The sequence below is a fragment of the Balaenoptera physalus genome, assembly GCF_965194825.1.
Source record: "Balaenoptera physalus genome assembly, chromosome: 20".
In the NCBI taxonomy this organism is placed as follows: domain Eukaryota; kingdom Metazoa; phylum Chordata; class Mammalia; order Artiodactyla; family Balaenopteridae; genus Balaenoptera; species Balaenoptera physalus.
This window is the reverse complement of record NC_138901.1, coordinates 10,420,836-10,440,948: the sequence shown is the minus strand read 5'-3', so window position 1 is coordinate 10,440,948 and position 20,113 is coordinate 10,420,836. Positions and strand designations below refer to the sequence as shown.

Genomic DNA, 20,113 nt, shown 5'->3' with positions numbered 1-20,113 from the left:
GGGACATCAAGGGATCTGGTCAAGTCCCTCTGGACGGGTCAGCACCAAGTCCCAAGACCACATCTTCTGGATCCCAAAACCTGTTGTGTTTCTATTATCCAGCACTGCCTGGTGGCTCCATCTTACTCCACCCTTACCAGATGGAATCAAGACACCGCAGTGCCTGGAAACTTCGGTCTGTAGCCGTGAAAACTGCTCTGCAATGCCCCATCTCCTCTGCCTCCTTGAGAATCCCCCTGGGGGCATGGTGCTGATGGAGGCCCTGGTTGGGGGGTGGCAGGAGGCAGCCACAGGTCCAATGGTTCCCAGCGCGACACTGTGGTGCATCCAGCCTTGGTCAGGGGTTCACAGTGGTCCTGGGGGCAGGGGAGGGGAGTCCTGGCAAAGGACTGGTCACTCCCAAAACAGGTTACTGCCTTCTGTATTTCAACATCTCTCATCCTTGGCAGAATTACAAGCTTGTGGGGGCAGAAAACCCTAATTTGTACCCAGCTTCTGGCACACGGGAAAAGCCTTAGAAGTGCTGCAGACAGAACCCAGGTGGAAGGGGTGAGTCCTCAGGTGGCGTTCCCTTAGAACAGGAGGGAAGACGGGTGGGGGTCCGTGTTCAGATCTGTCTACGCAGCCTCCACGCTTGCAGGAACTTGGAGGGGAGAGTGGCGGCCACCAGAGGGGAAGGCAGGTTTACACTGCACTGAGATGCCTCCCTGAAGTTCAGAGTGAGGATGGTGCATCCCTCAGGAGTGATTTCTATTAAATGCCCACCGCAGGCTGCCTGTCTTGCGTGCATGGACACGTCCCCACACCTCACGTTTGACCAGCACTCTCTTCTGCCTCATTCCCACTGCACACTGCCAAGGCCATCTCTCCAGGGGCAGCCTCCTGGCCTTGCATTCGGCGGCGCAGGATAGATGCACACAGGGAAAGGGTGAGGGGCCATCCAGGGAAGGCAGGGAGCTGAGGGAGGGGAGGGGGTGCCCGGGGAGGGGTGGCATGGCTGGCAGGTAACTTGTCCCTTCTTACTTTGCATCTTAAACCCTATGGGGATGGGAATGTTTTCAGCAATGGAAATAGTTCATTTTTCTTCATTTGTTGTGTTGAGCGTTTGTCGTGCCCGGGATACTGGCTGACATGGCAGCAGCTGACACTCCTGGCCGGCCAGAGCTTGCTCTAGCTCTCTCTCTGTTGTCCTCGGGAAATGTTCTTGGCCGTGGGCACGTGGAACCGTGGACTTAAGGCTAGTCCTGGTCAAGGGGAGAAGGCCTTGGTTTAAGTCCTCAGTGGAAGCACCTCAGTGGAAGCCGGGTTTCTGGAAGGAAGAGGGTGCAGCTTGGACCTGGCTGGTTCAGGGCACCTGGAGTATGTGTATGGCGGTGCAAAGGTGGCCTCCCGGGCCGTGAAGTGGGGCGGGTGTGGAATCTACCCCTGTGGGGGCTCGTGAGGTGCCCTGCGCACACTGGTGCTAGCAGTGCCTGCACGTGCGATGGTCATCCGTGGGCGACTGCTGAGTGTGTTGTGTGTGCCAGTCCCAAATCTCCCAGGTGCGAGTTTCAGATGCCTGCCTCTGCCGCTCATGTGGTCGGGAGTGTGCGAGTGAGCCTGGCCCCCGGTGCCTGGATGTGGGGACTGAGCGGGGGGAGAGGGCCCCTGCGTGTTGGCTGCGTCCCAACAGCTTCCCTGCTCAGTTCAGGTTGGAGGTGGAAGAGGCATGCCCTCAGCAAGTCTGGATGCCCTTCATGTAGGTCTAGCGACTCCAGGGAGTGGAGGGCCTCTCCCCACTGCCCTTTAGTAAGTAAAAACTCCAGGGACTGTCTGGGAAGGTCTGGTTGGGGTCACAGGTGAACCCGTGGACCAATCACAGTGCCATGAGGATGGGCAGGATGTTTTGGTTGGAATAGAGGAAGCAGTGATTCGCCAATCACAGGAGTGATCTGGTTACTGGACAAAGAGGGGCAGTCAGGGTAGACCCACCCAGAGGTCCACTAGGGTGTGTGCCCAGATAGACACCAAGGGACACACCCACGGGGGGAACCACGCTGGGCACTGGCCCCACGGGAGCTTGCGAGGTGCTGGCACGTGTGCTGTGTCCTTCTAAGAGGCGGGAGCTCCTGTCGTTCCCGTGGGCAGTAGAGGGACTGAAGCCCAGGAAGAGCCCGAGGCCACACAGCTAGCATGTGGCTGCACTGGCCTGTGAACCCAAGCAGCCTGTGCTGTCTCACCGTGAGGACTGGGGTCCAGGTGAGGACCGGGGCCTGGCCACGGTGGCCATGTCCATGGTGATGTGTGCCTGGCACCAGTCACCTGACAGATAAATTCCCAGCTGAATTCATGGTTCATCTCAGGGTCATCTCTCTCCTTTGCCCCTCCTGCCCCTGTCCCTGTCCCACAGGTCAGACCCGTGACGCCTGTGGGCTCCCTATGCAGACCTCATCCTCAGAGCCCTCGGGTATTTCTCAAGTTGGCATGACCGTCTTCTCTGTGAGACCAAGAGCCTCTTGGGCAGAACTTGGTCCCTCAATGCCTGTGTCCCAGCACCTCACATGGAGACAGGAGGTGGTCTAACCCTGAAAGAATAGGTAACCTGCTGCACTGTGTCAGCCCACCATACATACACACACACACACACACACACACACACACACACACACTCTCTCTCTCTCTCACACACACGCACCGTGTGCTATTTCACCTGCATGGGTGTCAGCACATCCACGTACCTGCAAACACCCAGTTCGCCGGGGGTGTCTTCCCCCTCGCCTTTCCCCTCCATCCTTCGGAGGTGCCCCCCGCCACAGGCTCCTCCATTCCCTCGGCCAGCTGAGCAGGCGTTCTGCTTGACTTGGGCACCCTTGCTGGGATGGCGGCCGTCCTGGCAGGAGCCTCTGCCTGTTAGAGGAGGCCCGAGTGTTACCTGGGGCGGGGGAGGGGAGGGGTGGCCACGGATTCCACGTGGTTTGATGAAGGGGCTGAGTCTCCTGATGTCTGTGGGCCCTGTGGACTTGGCCTTCCTCTGCCTCTCCCCCATGGGGAAGCCGCTGCCCCGGGGTCCTCTGCAGCCTGGGGAAGGCAGAGCGAGGCCTGCGCCTCCCCTGGGGCTCCGGTGCTCTGCCTCAAGTCCTGGCTGCCCTCCCTTTTCCCGCACCTGGCCGGCACGGTGACCGCCAAGAGCAAAAAGCTCGGTGACGGGTGCCAGGGAAACGTCCCCACTCTCATCCCTCCATTAATCACCAGCTTCCAGGGCACCGAGGCCCCTGTTTAAGACGCACTGGTGGTTCCGAGGTGAGCGCAGGCACTCCCAACCTCGGCTGTTAATCTCTCCCTCTGAGACAGGCTACCTCGGCCTGTTAATCACTTGCTGTAATTACAGCCCCAACTTTTGCACAGGGAATGTTAATTGATGCGTTGGATGGAGGGGCTGTGCACGCACCACGTCCTTCTCCCGTGGCCCCCAAATGCCAAGGTCACGGGATTTGGCGGGGCTGACAGTGCATAGAAATGAGCGTGTCATTGAGGCTGGGGTGGCTGACTGCCAGTAGCGGCTGTGCGCCTCGCCCCTCCCAGTGTCCTGCATGCTTGCCAGACAGGCAGCGGGTAGGAGGTGGGGCACTGTGGATAGTGAGGGCCGGGGCTCGGCTGGCCCGGGTTGGGAGCCAAGCTCCCAGGAGGCCTGCTGGCCCACCGGTGGTATGGCCACGGATGTCCTGCCTGCAGGGTGAGCTCAGCAACTTTTCTGTGGTCCCTCTGTCCATACCAGGCAATTCTGCTGCTTTGTCCCCCTGTGGGAAACTTGGCTGGCTGACCATCAGGGCCGACTTCTGGCTGTTCTCTGAGCCGTGTGAGGCCATTCATGCCACCCTTTGGGGCCCGGAGGTAATTTTATGGCTTTTGCTGTGATTTACTCCTGTCATGAAGTTTGTTTTTCTCCAATTATAAAAATAATATATGCTTATTAGAAAATACCTGGCAGTGCCTCCTTGTTTCAGGCTTTTGTGCCCAACAGTAGGATGGAGGGGATTCTGCTGATTCCCTAGTGCCGGCCCATCCTGACAATTAGGAAACTGAGGCTCAGAAAGGGGTGGCGTGGCCAGCCCAGAGTCCATGGGTCAGTGGAAGCACAGGCTGGGACCCTGCTTCCCATCAGGAGCCTCCCTGCCCTGCCTGGAGCTCCCAGCCCTGGGCCCTAACCTTGGATTCGGGCTTGAGAGTTCCCGGAGGAGCTGGAGAGATGAATGGAATGATGGAATCATGCAGGCCTGGAGGGGAAGGAAGCGGAAGGTCCCTGGATTCCTGCTGATGACGTGGCAGGGACGATGCCCTGTCAGGCCTCTTGGTGGTCCTAGCTGCTCACAATGCCCTTGGGGACCCGAGGGCAGTTGGGGCAAGGAGCCAGGGTTGCAATGAACAGAAACATTCTCATAATCTGAGCATGGCCTCTTGGGGTCTGCCGGGGGCATGGGGCCAGGCGGAGCAGGTGGTAGGAAGGACAGGAGGCCCTTTGACCCGGGGGTGTGTTGAGTTTTGTGTCTGTGATGCTGAGGGAAAGTCAAGGACTTGGGCATGCATCGCAGAAGCGGAGGGACACGGGGTGGGGACTGCCACCCAGGGCGCCCCTGTGCTCTGCAGTGAGGCAAGGGGCTGCGCGGTGGCAGGCCGGTAAAGAGGACGGAGCTGGTGGGGAGGATGGGTTGGCAGGGAGGATAGGCCTGGGAGGCCAGGGCAGGGGCGCTCGCCTCAACCCCAGTGGAGTCATTAAAACCCCAGTCAGCTTCAGCAGAGCCAGAGCAGGGAGGCCCTGAGCGCTGCTGTGGGGTGACTGCGAGGAGGGGCAAGGGTGCAGGGAGAGAAAGGAGGGAGCTGAGGAGAATGACAAAAAGTGGGCTGATGGCTGAGGGGCCGTGCAGGGCAGGGTGACCCTCCCGTCCCAAAGGACCCGCAATGGAGAGGCAGCAGAGGAGGTCTGGGTCCAGCACAGGATGCCCCCAAATCCCCGTCAGGGGCCCCAGCCCAGGAAAGGGTGTGACAAGCCAGTGACACTGACTTGGTGGTGATGTCCCCTGTCCGCCCAGCTGGGTGATCACCCCACGGCGGCCCCCTTTTGCCACCCCACACACTCTCATTATTGACCCCAGTGGTCAGGCTGTGGGAGCTCTTTCCAGCAAAAATGAGTAAATGACAGATAAAATCCACCACCAACCCAGAAGGCTCCCAGGTTGCTGCGGAGTGTCCCCTTGGGGGTTAATGACGTCTGCCCTCTGCAGTGCCCCTGTCTACCGGGTTCTCCCGCATGCTCCCCCTTCTTATCCACACACCCCGCCTTCACTGTAGCCTCTGAGGTCTGCCAGTATCCTTGTTACCAGCCAATTTGAAAGCCTGTCCCATGAAGCTCCGGCCGCGTGGTTTAAATCTGGGTGGGACGTGATCCTTTTCCAAGGTAACTGCAGCCAGGGTTCCTCAGGCCCATCTGAGGTCTTTGATGAGAAGAACTAGAGCAAAGCTGTTTGGTGGGTGTCCTGGTGGGAAAACTCTGGAATTTGAGACTTTCTCGCTTGGTCTCATTGCCGTGATGGGATTCCCAGGCCCCCAGTGGGTGGGGCAGGAGCAGGTAGAATCTGCCTTTCAGGGGGATGGGGGGGGGTTCCTGGCCTGCTCTGTGGGGCTGTGCTGACACCAGGCCTCCCATTTCTCATCTGTAAAGGAAAGAAGATATTCCTCCCCCTTCCCTTTGCAGAGTGTCAGTTAGAGAAGTCTCTGGAACCTTCTAGAAAGATTCTGTTAGCACTGAAGATATTCATGAACGTCTCCTCCAGGGGCTGCAGGATACAGCCAACTTATGAGAAGCAGTGATGATGCTTGCCCCAAGTAGAGGGTCTCGTCTGAACCCCAGACGTGGAGTCAGTGGTGTGTTACGGTTCAACATGAGGGGGTCTCTTTGCTGCGTAAGAAGCAGCCATTTAGAGCACACTGTAATCCTGAGTCACGTGTGTGGGTGGTGGAGCCATCAGAGACGTGGGGTGGGGCATTCCCCCTGGGTCTAGGGGGGCAGGGCTTCTGTTTGCCCTGAATCCATTTTGACCACTGGAATGACTGCACAACCGAGGGGTGGCTGGCAGGACTGTCCCCTGTCTCACCCCAAGGCTGAGATCGGGCCTTTGCCAGCATGCCCACGTGACGTGCGGGTCAGGACTGCCAGGCCACGCCCCATCCTCCTCAGGCCGGTGCTGCTGGGAGGGGCCCCCGAGGACATCAGAAGGAAGCTGCCACTTCCCCGTCTGGAGGTCCTGTGAGTGGCCGGCAGTGTGGCTGTGTGTCGGAGCTCTGACAACAGCGGGGTTAGAAAGGTCCAGCGCCTGCACCCTCAGCCCGGGTTGTCTGAGGGGCACCTTGAGAGAAGGGGTCTTCCCAGGGTCGGAGAGCAGGGCTGGATCTGATAGGGCCAGCCTGTCTGAAATAAGAACTGAGGGCCTGGAAGTGACAGCGTCTGACTCCAAACGTGGGGCGAGAAGCAGGCAGGGCAGAGAGGTCACCTCCCCAGGCCCCAGGCTGCTCCCCAGTCACTTGCCTCCTCCTGGCTCCACAGAGGTGGGGTTCTGGAGCTGCAGCCCCGCCCTGGCCCCCACCACACGGCCAGGCGATCAGGACCAGGCTCCTCCGCTCTCCCGCCTCTCAGATTCCACCGAAGGGTGCTGACCATTTTCTGGGGGCACAGGGGGCTTCTTTAACTTCTCAGGCAGCTGCTTGACAGCGAGTGCTGTCCCAGAACGCCAGTCACAGACTCAGCCCTTCACTGCAGTGAAGTGATGACGTGGCTAGTGGAGAAGCCTAGAGACTCTAGATGCTCTCCATCCTGGGGCCTTCACGGGGCAGCATCCAGAATGGTCATCACAGGGAACGGTCTCTGTGCTCCTCCACCCTCCCTTCCTCGTCTACTTCTCTGTGACCTAATGCTTTCGTCCTGCCAAGACTTGCTGAGCTGGCAGATGCCACCCCTGCCCCACCCCTACCTTCCCAACCTGTGACAAACAGGACGGAGCCAGGGGCAGGTCCAGCTCAACCCCTCCATCCTTGCCGCCCTCGACATAGCCTTTCTCTCACTGTCCGGGATTCGGTCTTTGTTTACCAGGCTGAGATGCTCTGTGGCTGGGGCAGCGCTGCCGGAACGTGGGGCTGCCTGGGTCCCCGCTTGAGAAGTTTGACAGCACTTGGACCCAAGGATGGGCCAGGACGTGGAGGTCACCCAAGCCAGCTTCCTGCCCAGCGGGCCTCTGCTTCCCAGTGCCCCATGACAGATGGCCACGCAGCAGGTCCTCCAATGTCCCCGTGATTCGTGATTTAGTGATCACGGGAGCCAAGTGACAGCTGAGAGTCCTCAGCCCTTCTCCACGCCCTCAGAAGGGTCCTGCAGTCCAGCTGGGCAGGAAACTGGCATCCTCGGGTCCCTCCTGCCGCTTCCTCCCTCCTGCTTCCGCTCCGCTCTGGGGAGAGGCAGCTTCCAAGTGGAGACCTTGGGGTCACTCTTGGTCTGCAGGAACTCGGGGTCTCTATTTGCTCATTCCTCGTCTGGGTTTCTCTTTTTTCCCTCAAAGACCTGCTTCCTCTGGTTATCTTCATCCACAGCCTGGGAACTTCACGAAGTCAGCTGTAAGCATTCATGTGTTTGGTTTGGATGAGGGTGGGGAGTGGGGAGCACCTGGGCTTGAGTCCACCCTCGGCCTCTTGCTAGTGGCGCGGCCTTGGCTGGGAGGTGCTCTCAGCCTTGGTTTCCTCCACCATAAAATGGGGACAACAGCAGAAGCTCTTGGTTGTGTGGGTTCAATGACACGTGCCAGTAAAGCATCCAGCACCTCTGCTAGCCTTTAGTCAGTACTTAGCGGATGACAGTGATACAGATCAGTTTCATTGTCAAAATGCTCATCATAAACTCGACGGAGCAATCCAGCACTGCCCCGTTCAGCCACCTTCTTGGGTCCACTTCGTCCCAGACACCTCCAGGCTGGCGCACCTCTGCTTCTGGCTGTGCCTGCCTGGTGTTCTGGCAGTGCCTGTGTCTCTGCCTGGGGGCTCCCAGGAGCAGACCCTGAGATAAGGTGGTCAGGGACAGGCAGTGATGGGGAGGAAGGGGAGTGGGGAGGGGGACAGGGAGAGAGGCAGCCCACGGCCTCGAGGGCAACTGGAGCCTATCCCACTGGGACTCCGGGGGCCAGTGAGAACATGCCCCCCAGGGCTCTCTCACCATGGGGAGGAGGTGGGGTCTGTGTACACTCACCTCTGCCATTCCTTCTCGAAGCTGCTCAGGAAGCATAATGCCTGGACTCCAGGCCTTCAGGCCCTGGCAGACAGAGACCCCCGGGCAGGGGCTGGCAGTTCTTTGGGGGGACATAGCTGTGCCCTCTCCACAAAGTCTGGATCTCGGCCTGGGGGTGAGGGTGGGGGATCCCCTTCCTTGGAGTCTCTTCTAGCTCAGACCTAGGAGTAATGGCAGATCCTCATATCTGCTGATCTCATGTTTCTAGAGTTCACTTTCCCTCTTGTTAGCCAATCCCCGTTTATCTCAATTCCCTGTAGTAGTTAATAATTCTTTACATGAAGCATCCCCTGTAATTTCAAGGAAAAATGAATGTGTGGTTTTGCCTCCTGATTGGACTCTGATCGATAAAGAGTTGGTACTGGGAGTGGTCCTAGGAAGTAGAAGGGTTGGCCACTGATATGTTAAGGGTGAGGGGATATGGCAGGGCCTGGGCGGTGCCTTCTGCAGACCCTTACCTGAAGTGGTGATGATGGCTGATGATATAGAGCACTTTGGTGGTGCCCCACTTGGACAGCTTTGGGGTGGCCCTCCCCAGGGAGCGATGGACCTCTCTGCCCACCTGGTCTTAGAGCCTGGGCTGTGGGGACGTTCAGCTGCAGCTGCCCCGCCGGGGGGATCCTTCACCTTGCTGGCTAAGGACTAAGTTGGCACCTTAGTCCAGCTAGGCTAAGTTGGCACCTCCCCAAGAATGATTTCCTGTGGCAAGTGGCCAGCTTTGTCACCAGGGAATGAATCTATCTAATCGAATCTACTCAAATCTAACCTGATCCCTACATGCATATGTTTATTGACGTATGGTTTTGGTGTCGTATGGTATCTGTGGTTGGCTGAATAATGGGCCCCTGAGAGATACCCATGTCCCAATCCCTAGAATCCGTGAATTTTACTTTGTATGACAAAACCAGACTGTGCAGTGTGGTTAATTTAAGGATCCTGTGATGGGGAGATTATTCTTCTTTATCCAGGTGGGCCCTAAATGCAATCCCAGATGTCCTTCCAAGAGGGGGTCAGAGGGAGATTTGACACAAACAGAAGAGAAGGCCTGTGAGTGACAAAAGAGGCAGAGACTGGAGAGATGCAGCCAAAAGCTAAGGAGCACTTGAGGCCATCAGAAGCTGGAGAAGGCAGGCGATGGATTCCCCCCTAGAGCCTCTGGTGGGAGTGCAGCCCTGCCATACCTTGATTTCAGCCCCGTGAAGTTGCCTTCGGACTTCTGGCCTCCTCTGTGAGAGAATAGACTTCTGTTGGTTTTTGCCACCCAGTTTGTGGTCATTTATGGCAGCAGAAACTCACGCAGTGTCATAACAAAATGCACCACGTGGGTAGCAAGTGAGCTACACTAGATATGAGGGAATCCTCTCCCATGGCTGTCCTCTGACTTGGCAATGGAGAAGCCTTGGTTTTTAAACATAGGCTGTAAGTGACTCAGTTACAGATATTTCCCTCTCATTTCCTCCTCTGCCTGTTCTGATTGGGGTACACGTCCTACATCAAAGCTTTAGTGACTGGGCACTTACTTACGCAGGCAGCCCCTGAGGGGCTGATGACCTTGCTCAGGCCCCAGTCCTAGGAGCTCCGTCGAGGGAGGGCACTCAAGAGCTCAAGATGAGGGGTCCAGGCACCCACACACGTGTCCTTTCCTCTTTCCTGTCTGAAGTCTCTAAGGTGGGTGTGCATGAGGGGTCAAGGTGAGCACAGGCCTCTGCTGGATTCTAGCTCTGGATGAAGGGTTTTGCGCCCTGTGCTGGCCCAGGAGCCCCTGTTGATCCCACAGGGCCAGCACCTTCCTTCAGAGAGCTTGCATTCTGACAGCTGGCCGTGGAGCAGTTTGTGGGAGCCAGGCAGAGGGGAGGAGTTTGTGGGAGCCAGGCAGGGGGGAGGAGTTTGTGGGAGCCAGGCAGAGGGGAGGAGTCTGTGGGAGCCAGGCAGAAGGGAGGAGTTTGTGGGAGCCAGGCAGAAGGGAGGAGTTTGTGGGAGCCAGGCAGAAGGGAGGAGTTTGTGGGAGCCAGGCAGAGGGGAGGAGTTTGTGGGAGCCAGGCAGAAGGGAGGAGTTTGTGGGAGCCAGGCAGAGGGGAGGAGTTTGTGGGAGCCAGGCAGAGGGGAGGAGTTTGTGGGAGCCAGGCAGAGGGGAGGAGTTTGTGGGAGCCAGGCAGAGGGGAGGAGTTTGTGGGAGCCAGGCAGAAGGGAGGAGTTTGTGGGAGCCAGGCAGAGGACAGTCCTTCCCGCTGGTCAGCTCCCAGGACCGGGTGACCCTGCTTCTTCTCATTAGATTTTCCTGATGGACCACTGCAAACGTAGTGGGTCCCACTTTTCTGTCGTGTGCCTGTAGGACATGGAGGAAGCCCTGAGTGGCACCATCCAATATGGCGGCCACAACCACACAGGGCTGTTGGACACAGAACTGTGGATAGTTTGGGGGTGAGATGTTGTGAACATGGAAAATGCACATTGGATCTCAAAGACTCAGCACAGAACAGAGAAGGTAAAATTTCTCATGGATCATTTTTATATGGATGTCGAAATGATACTATTTTCTTTCTTTTTTTTTTAACATCTTTATTGGAGTATAATTGCTCTACAATGGGGTGTTTGTTAGTTTCTGCTTTATAACAAAGTGAATCAGCCATACATATACGTATGTCCCCATATCTCCTCCGTCTTGCGTCTCCCTCCCACCCTCCCTATCCCACCCCTCTAGGGGTTTACAAAGCACCGAGCTGATCTCCCTGTGCTATAGATTGTGTTAAATTTAAAAAATCATAAAAATCACTTTTGCTTGTTTCTTTCTAATTGTTTTAAAACTAGAAAATGTGGCAACTAGGAAATGTAAGCTTATACAGGAGGCTCACACGATATTTCTGTTGGACCAGACAGCTCCAGAGGTTGACAGATGCTCTCACTGCCCTCTGCCCACTTCTAGGCAAAGGGCACTAGTTTGTTTGCCCCTTATCAGAAGGGACTTTCATACGTTTGTTCTCTATGTCTGTGTCTCTATTTCTGCTTTGTAAATAAGATCGTCTATACCAATTTTTTCAGATTCCACGTATATGCATCAATATACGATATCTTTCTCTTTCCAACTAAAGGCGGGGTGGGATGAATTGGGAGACTGGGATTGACATATGTACAATATTGATACTACGTATAAAATAGATAACTAGTGAGAACCTACTGTATAGCACAGGGAACTCTACTCAGTGCTCTGTGGTGACCTAAATGGGAAGGAAATCCAAAAAAGAAGGGGTATATGTATATGTATAGCTGATTCACTTTGCTGTACAGTAGAAACTAACACAACATTGTAAAGCAACTATACTCCGATAAAAATTTAAAAAAAAAAAAAAAAAAGAAGGGGCTTTCAAAGGAATCACCGTGAAACCCCAGGAGAGGTTGGCCAGGATGGTGGTGGCAGTGTCTCCTGTGTTGAAAGCCTGCCTGGACCCAAGTGGCCAGGGAGTCGGGACGACTGACCTCCCCGCTCAGTCTGTGTTCCCTGCTCAGGAGCACATGCAGTCGTGGGGAAGACACGAACAGGCAATGCAAGAAACAGAAGTACATTTTTGCCAGTTCAGAGGCAGGATTTGAGCTCTTTGGGCAGCAGAGACCCCACTGACCAAACAGGTGTTGATTTTTTTTTTTTTTTTTTTTAATAGACTTTTACTTTTTTTTTTTTTTTAAGTATTTTTTTTTTTTTTTTTTAATTTATTTATGGCTGTGTTGGGTCTTCGTTTCTGTGCGAGGGCTCTCTCCAGTTGCGGCAAGCGGGGACCACTCTTCATCGCGGTGCGCAGGCCTCTCACTATCGCGGCCTCTCCCTGCGGAGCACAGGCTCCAGACGCGCAGGCTCAGTAATTGTGGCTCACGGGCCCAGCTGCTCCGCGGCACGTGGGATCCTCCCAAACCAGGGCTCGAACCCGTGTCCCCTGCATTGGCAGGCAGACTCTCAACCACTGCGCCACCAGGGAAGCCCCAGGTGTTGATTTTTGAGGGTGGATGTGTGAGACAGAATGCTCATAAAAGACTACTTTCTTATCGGGCCTACAGGTGAATCATTATAGCATCACTTTGCATTTTTATCATAGTCAAACATTGAAAAAATTTCTTATGGTGGTAAAATATATATAACATAAATGTTACCTCTTTAACCATTTCTAAGTGTACAGTTCTGTGACATTAAAGACATTCACATTGTTGTGCAGCCATCACCAACATCATCTCCAGAACTTCTTCATCTTCCCCAGATAAAACTCTCTCCCCATCAAATGCTAACTCCCCACGTCCCCTCCTCCAGCCCCTGGCAACCACCATCCCACTTTCCATCTGTATGAATTTGCCTATTCTAGGTGCCTCAAAATTAACTGGAATCAAACAGTGTTTGTCCTTTTGTGGCTGGCTTATTCACTCAGCCTATTGTCCTCAAGGTTCAGCCATGTTGCAGCAGGTGTTAGAATAGAGTTTAATGTTTTTAAAGACCTTCCATGTAGCCAGTCTTGCTCCATTCTCCCCATCCTCTACACAGGTTATATTAGCCCCATTTTGCAGATGAAGGCACCGAGGCTCACCATGGAGACTCACTGAGACAGCCTGGTGGTCACATGGCCAGTGAATGGGGGCGATGACATAGATTTTCTGACCTCCCCCCCGGGCTCTGCCCACTTCACCCTGGCCAGGTGACACTGGCAGGTCCGCAGCTTTGCCAACACACCCCACCCACCATTTTAATAACAACTGTCACGTAAGTAGAAAATAAAATCAGTTCTGGAAGAAAACCTTCTCACCCTCAGTGTCTCCCCTCTTTTCCCTCTCCCTCTCTCTTGAGATGAGGCAGGGTGGTTTCTAAGAATAACTCCATGTGATGGGACAGGTCAGTTTATAAATACTGTATAACCTGAGATGATGGGTCCAATCTGAAGCCTGTTGACAGTGAGGCTTTGAAGGATGGGCTCCAGGCGGGGTGTGTGCACGCGCATGGAATACAAATCAATAATTTATAAGGAGAAGGGCATGTTATGCAAATTCAAGGTATTGGCATTGTGTCTGCAACAGATAAATGCTAGGATTCCATAGAGGGAGGGGTGAGCTGGAGCAAATCCTCAGCCCCTGGGCTCTCACGGGTTCAAACTCGTGGCTGTGGATGGTGATGACCAGGAGGGGTCGGCATGGAAGGGGACTCAGAAGCAAGAGTGGCCTGTCCCCAGGGCCTCTAGTTCCCTGGAGCCATTGGATGTCCCCATTCTTTCGTAGCTGGAAGGGTTCCCGAGCACTTTAGATACCCAGTCTCTGTGGCCGGAGAGTTTTCTGGTGTCAGCAAGATGAAAAGCCCAGGACCTTCCACCTTTAGGGGGAGGCATGGTAGGGTGGCCGGAGCCACCCACTTACCTGGCTAATCTGTCTTCCAAGCAACTGGCACGGGCCAAGGTATATTGCTTAATCAACCTCATTACTCTTGTGCATTTAGCAGCTCAGAGGAAGATAATACCTTTCAGGTTTGACCCAATTTTAGTTTTTGTTGTCATAGCCATGGAAAATTGACCTTTGGCCCCTCAGCAGTGGGCCTGAATGGGAAGTGATTTACAGCGAGCATGCCGTGCGGAATCCCTAATGCTCTTGCAGGAGAGAGCCACGCACCCTCCGTCGCAGCCCTAATCTACACTGAGCAGCAGTTTCCACGACAAATTCTCATTCTTCCCTGCCACTGAGAGCCCAGCTCCCTGGAGATTCTGAAAATTGCGTTACCTCGACTTCAAAGTAGACAGATAGACAGACAAACAGACAAATCCCTTTCACTGGCGTCTGCATTTCCAGGCCATGGACAACCTTGCTGAACTTCTCTCAATGGTCATTCCTCTGCCTGAGCTGTGAGCTGCAATGTCACTTCCTGTTTCCAGTGAGGTAGCAGGGGTCATAGGCAGGGAATTGAGGCTTCACGTGATCTGCTTGCAGAAGTCTTTCCTTTTCTGGCTTTGTAGGAGAGACATAATTAGAAGTTATATAATGTCTTTGATACAGAGACAGGAGGAGGGGGTAGAGAAATCAAAGGGGAAAAGGTGTATTAGTTAGCCACTGCTGTATAACAAACTACCTTCAAGGTCAGTTGCTTAAAACAAGAATCATTTCTTTTCATTGCTCACAGGTCCCTGGTCTGTTGGGGGGTCAGCTGATCTTGGCTGGGCTCCCTTGTGGGTCTGCAGATTGACTCAGTGGCTCTGCTCCAGGCTGGGTCAAGCTGGGGCAGCCCTGCTTCATGCGTCTTTCATCCCTGTCCTGGGACCAGGGGCCCAACCATAGCAACGGCAGAGGCACAAGAGAACAGCGGAAACAAATAAGGTTTCTTCTAGCCTCGGCTTGGAAATAGCTCACCATCTCTTCTGCCTCATTCTGTTGGCCAAACTCACATGGTTGAGCCCAGATTCACAGAGGGTGGGAAAAGAGAATCCACCTTTTTAGCAGGAAAAACTGCAAAGTCACATTATTTATTTAGTGCTTACCATGGACTAGTAACTAAATTAAGCATTCTGTATACATGATCTTATTTATTCTTTATAGTAACCCAGTAAGAGAATTATTATTACCGAATTTATAGGTGAGCAAACTGAGGTTGACAAAGGTTAGTGACAAGGGAGCCAGGATTTTGATCCAAGTTTATCTGACTCCCAAGGCCAGACTCTTAGGTACTCTACCTTTTAGTCTTGTAGCACTGCCCTCCAGCCTCTACCCCTGTTCTGGGCCTTCTCTGCCCCTCACTGGGGTTACTCTGTGGATGGATGGATGAATGGATGAGTGGGTGGGTGGGTTGATGGATGAGTGGATGAGTGAATGGATGGATGGATGAATGGATGGGCAGACAGATGGATGGCAGATATACAGGTGGTTGAGTAGACAAATGGAATTGATGTTTACAGGGACCTTAGCCTCTTCTTTTTTTTTTAATTTTATTGAAGTATAGTTGATTTACAATGTTGTGTTAATATCTGCTGTACAGCAAAGTGACTCAGTTATATATATATATATATTCTTTTTCATATTCTTTTCCATTCTGGTTTATCACAGGATATTGATTATAGTTCCCTGTGCTATACAGTAAGACCTTGTTGTTTACCCGTCCTATATATAATAGTTTGTATCTGCTAATCCCAAATTCCCAATCCTTCCCTTCCCCACCCTTCCCTCCATCTTGGCAAGCACAATTCTGTTCTCTATGTCCGTGAGTCTGTTTCTGTTTTGTAGATATGTTCATTTGTGTCATATTTTAGATTCCACATATAAGTGATATCATATGGTATTTGTTTTTCTCTTTCTGACTTACCTCGCTTAGTATGATAATCCCTAGGTCCATCCATGTTGCTGCAAATGGCATTATTTTGTTCTTTTTACAGCTGAGTAATATTCCATTGTACATTTATACCACCTCTTCTTTATCCATTCATCTGTCGATGGACATTTAGGTTGCTTCCATGTCTTGTCTACTGTAGATTGTGCTGCTATGAACATAGGGGTGCATGTATCTTTTTGAATTATAGTTCTCTCTGGGTGTATGCCCAGGAGTGGGATCGCTGGATCATATGGCAACTTTATTTTTAGTTTTTTGAGGAACCTACATACTGTTTTCCATAGTGGCTGCACCATTTTACATTCTCACCAACAGTGTAGAGGGTTCCCTTTTCTCCACAACCTCTCCAGCATTTATTATTTGCAGAGACCGTAGCCTCTTTCTGATGTATACTCCTAGTTTCACCAAGCCATGCTGCCTCTGGAGAGGTCTTCCTTTCCTCATGAGCTAAAGCTTATCTCCTGGGTAGTAAGAATGCTGCCCAAAGGAGCTCTGAAGGAAAGTGAGGTCCTCGGAAGGCAGATGTCGTGGCCAGGATCACTCAGGGAGAGCAGACTGAAGGCCATAGCAGGGTCCGGGTTGACCTGGGCTTGCACAGAGAGGCCTCCTCCCTGCCAGACCTTGGTCTAAGTTTCACATCCAGAAGGTAGGGCAGGCGGTGGGCAGGACAGCTTCTTGCCAAGGAAGCAAATGGGGAGAGAGGAAGCAGGTTGTGGTGGCCCCTGCTTCTCCAGCCAGCGTCTCTCCCATCCGCTCTCGTCTGCTCCTCAGCACCGCCAGCTGTTCTGACTGTGACCCTCCTGAGCCCCCCTGCACATCGGCTTCACCAGGGAGGCCTGGCTGAGACCAGGGCCCTGTGGCTGCCAGAGGGAGAGGAGAGGCCTCTGCAGTACTGCAGCAGCCTCTCTTGACCTGAGGGGGGGTTGGGTAGACACTGGGTGTTTCCCCGGTGGTAATGAAGTGGCCACTGTGCTCCCGAGGGAAAGGGGGCAGCTGTGGGTTTGCCCCACCTCTCAATGCCCCCAGCCCTGTGCGTGGTGTGTCCATCGCCACCTGGGACTCACCAGAGGAGGCCAGGCGTGGATTCCGGTCCCTGCTGCAGGTGTGCAAGGTGGCCAGGGTGGGGTCTGAGGCGAGGACACTTCCTGTGTTGTCATGTTCCCCCCTTTCTTCTCACGGCTAGAGAGCTGATGAGGGAAGACTGAGGCTTTGGGTGACAGCGTGCTGACAGCTGTGGCCCTCCTGCCACTGCTGGTAGAAGCCCCCTGGGGCAAGTCTCTCGGCCCCGAGTGTGGGACACCTGCAGTATCATTACACTGATTATTGCTTCTTTCCAGACGTATTGATCTAGCTCCTGTCGCTGACTCTGGCGAGTCGAAAGGCTCCGAAGCCTCAGGGACCTGAGAGAGTGGCTGTAACTCAGGATCTACTGTCAGTCCGGGAGGTGACATATTTTTTAATTAAAAAAATTGAGACTAATTTACATACTATGAAATCTATAGGTCTTAGTACAGACCAAACAGTTTTGACAGATGTATGCACCTGTTTAACCATTACCTAGACTGAGATAGGGAACTTCCCCATCTCTTGAGAAAGTTCCTTGTTTCGGCAGGGGGTACCGAAGTGCCTGGGTGGGGTGATGCGATGCAGGCAGGTGAACACAGGACTTAGTTCTAGCCTTAGCAAGACTCTCAGGATGGCCTCAACCAATGCAGGCCTGTGAGAACCCAGCTCCTTTGGGCCAATGGCCTGGCTGAGAAGGGCCAGCAGAAGGACAGACAGCCAGGAGAAGGGTCCTCGGCTGGAAAGCACCAGGCAAAATCATCAGCTCATTCCCCACCTCCATGCACGTCACACTCAGGTCCCCCAGGAAGATGTCCGTGTCCTTCTATGTGGCAGGCGCTCGCGACTTGTGGCAGGGCAGATAGGCATTTGGCGTTCAAGTGACAGTCTTGTGAACACCTGAGACCGTATGTGGGAGGCTCAGAGGTGGGCATCGATGTGTGCCGGCTTGTCAAGAAAAGGGGTGTGTGACACCTCGCCCTGGGCGGGGTTCAGTGCTGTGTCCCGCCCAGGAATCCTGCTGTTCACTGTTTCTGCCCCAAATCCCTCTTGCTGCCTCTGCCCCTGTTTGCCTCCTGTGCTCAGGGGAGGTGGGGGTGGCCGAGGACTGGTACCCATACCAGGACCAGGCCACTTTCTCCAAGTGGCCAAATTATCCCACAGCAGGGCCCTTGGGGAATTTTTGGAATGTTTGTGCAAAGGTCATGTGGTTACAGTAGCTAGCGATATACATTTTTAAAGCATGTTACCATTCTAAGTTAGTTCCCTGAAGCTCAGGCTGGAACTGCATTCCCTGTGCCCAGGGAGGGAGGTGTGGCTCAACAGGGGGAACATTTAAAAAACCTTCCAGGAGACACAGTCAGGCTCGGGCAAACCCCCAGACCTGGAGGTCTCAGGGCCAGGTCAGGGGATCCCAAGGACCCCAGGTCTGAAAGGGCCTTGGGGGAAGCAGTCATTCCGGTTCCTGCCCTGTGAGAGCAAGGACTGAGTCTTCACCCAGGCCCATTGGCTATTATGACCCAGAGGCCACAACACCCCCCTGAAATCCCCAGTGCCCCTCCCATCGGCACCCCAAAATGCCAGTCCATGCAGGCACTGAGGCATCCTCAGGAGGGAACCCTAGGAGTCCCTATTCCGCCCTCTCCTTACCTCTCCACTTTCCAAAATTTAGAATCCTATTAAGATCTCGGCCCCCTCCACGTGTGACGTAAAGCCAGTCTGGAGCAAACGTCAGCTGTTCAACATCAAAATCCTATTACCAAATGCCCTGTTTCCACCACGCAGATACCAGGCAGCGCAGAGATAAGTGAAAAAGAGCCTCTGATTGCTGCTGGCATTGCGCTATCTGCCGGGCCCAGCTGCGTGGCGCGGGAGCAACTGCGGATGGTCTCATCACCACCCCCCAGCCCCCAGCCCCTCCACCCCAGGTGTCTCCTCCTACCCTACCCACCGTGCTCTCCCCTACTCCCTCCACCTAGTTCTCACCTTCTTCGCCCCCTCCCCTGCTCACCCCTTCTGCCCTTCTAGCCCTCTTCCTCCCACCCCTTCCCTCTTCCCCATCCCTCTCGACCATGCCCCTCCCTCACTCCCTGCACTCCATCCTGCCTCCTCTGTCCCCTCCTTCATGTCTACACGCCCTGCAACCCTTCCCACCTACCTGCACCCCTGTCCCTACGCAGTGCGCCCAGTCTCCAGATGTCTCAGCCCCCTGTGTTCCTCCCACATCTCCTTTTGCCCTGTGCCAGCCACCGCACCCACCCCAGTACCCTCTCCCCTTCCCACATCTCCATCCTCTGAGCTGCCTCTACACCTCCCTTTGCCCCTGAATCCCCCACTCCCTTGACTCCTGAAGCCCTGCATTACCAGGGACTCCTTCATAGCTGGTGTTCCTGGCCCCTCCCATCAGGCCCTCTAGATGGGGGAACTCCCCTGTCCCTGTCCCTCCCAAGGAGGGCATCCCTGAGCTGGTGTCTCTGGCCTGCAAGAGGGCAGAAGAAAGGGGACCGGTGTGAGGAGGGGGCTTTGACCCTTTACTGGGCGTGGGCTGTGGGTAATACCCAGGGAAGCAGTGTGAGAATTAACTGTGGGGAATGGGCTGCCCTTCGTCTCGGGCCCAAATCACAGAGTCTTCTCTGTGAAAAGACATGGCCTGAAGATGGGGCTGACATGGTCGGCTCCAGGCTCTCTCCTTGCACCTGTCCATCTCCTTAGCTCTGATGAAAAAATCACTGACCTTCAGTTCTGTGATCCTGGGGTGGGTTCCCTCCAAGTGTGTCTGTTGGAGGGGCTGTCTTTTTGATACATGCCGCTGGCCGAAGGACTCCCCTGCACGCAGGTTTGGGCTAATTCTTCAGTGAGCCTTTTGGGACCTTCAAGCCCCAGCAGCCCTGTCTCTCCTGCCACCTGCCCTGCGCTCAGGCCTCCTCACCTTGGCTGGTGAGGCTCCCCTGCCTGACCTCCTTCCTACGTTTCTGCTGCACTCTTTCTGCTCGGCTCTGCTGTTACTTCCTTCAGAAAGCCAGTCACACCCCAGCCCACTCCCACCCTTCCTGTGTCCACAGTGCCCTGTGCGTCCCCTCTGTAGCATCCATCAGAGTGTATTGTAATTTCCTGTTTAAATCATGGCAGTGCACACCTATGCTCCTGCCCAGGCCCCAGTGTTTGCAGGTGAGGGGCAAAAGGTGGTGCTATCACCACCTGTGTGGTTTGAGTAGCCCCTCATGGGTGAGCTGCTGAAGGAAGGAGAGGTTATGCAACTTGCCCAGGGTCTCCCAGGTAGAGGTGGCAAGGTGGGGAACACTCAGCCTCCCAGCCTCATCCCTTAGACATCCCTGTCTGGTTGCCCACTTCCCCACTAGACTGTGAACTGCTAAGGGGCCACATAGGATGTACCCTTGGTTCCCAACACCTAGCTC

The 20,113-nt window shown here is 54.4% G+C and overlaps 1 protein-coding gene across 17 annotated transcripts in view; it reads left to right on the top strand.

The window, feature by feature from the left end:
- RBFOX3 (RNA binding fox-1 homolog 3) overlaps window positions 1-20,113 on the top strand; it is a 454,119-nt gene that overhangs the window by 92,360 nt on the left and 341,646 nt on the right. Inside the window, exon 1 of one of the 17 annotated variants that reach the window (XM_082443029.1) lies at window positions 10,388-10,787. The exons of the other annotated variants lie outside the window; for them this stretch is intronic. The gene's annotated coding sequence lies outside the window, so the exon portion shown is untranslated. Of the gene's footprint in view, window positions 1-10,387; window positions 10,788-20,113 lie in introns of those variants that run through there. 17 annotated transcript variants of the gene reach the window in all.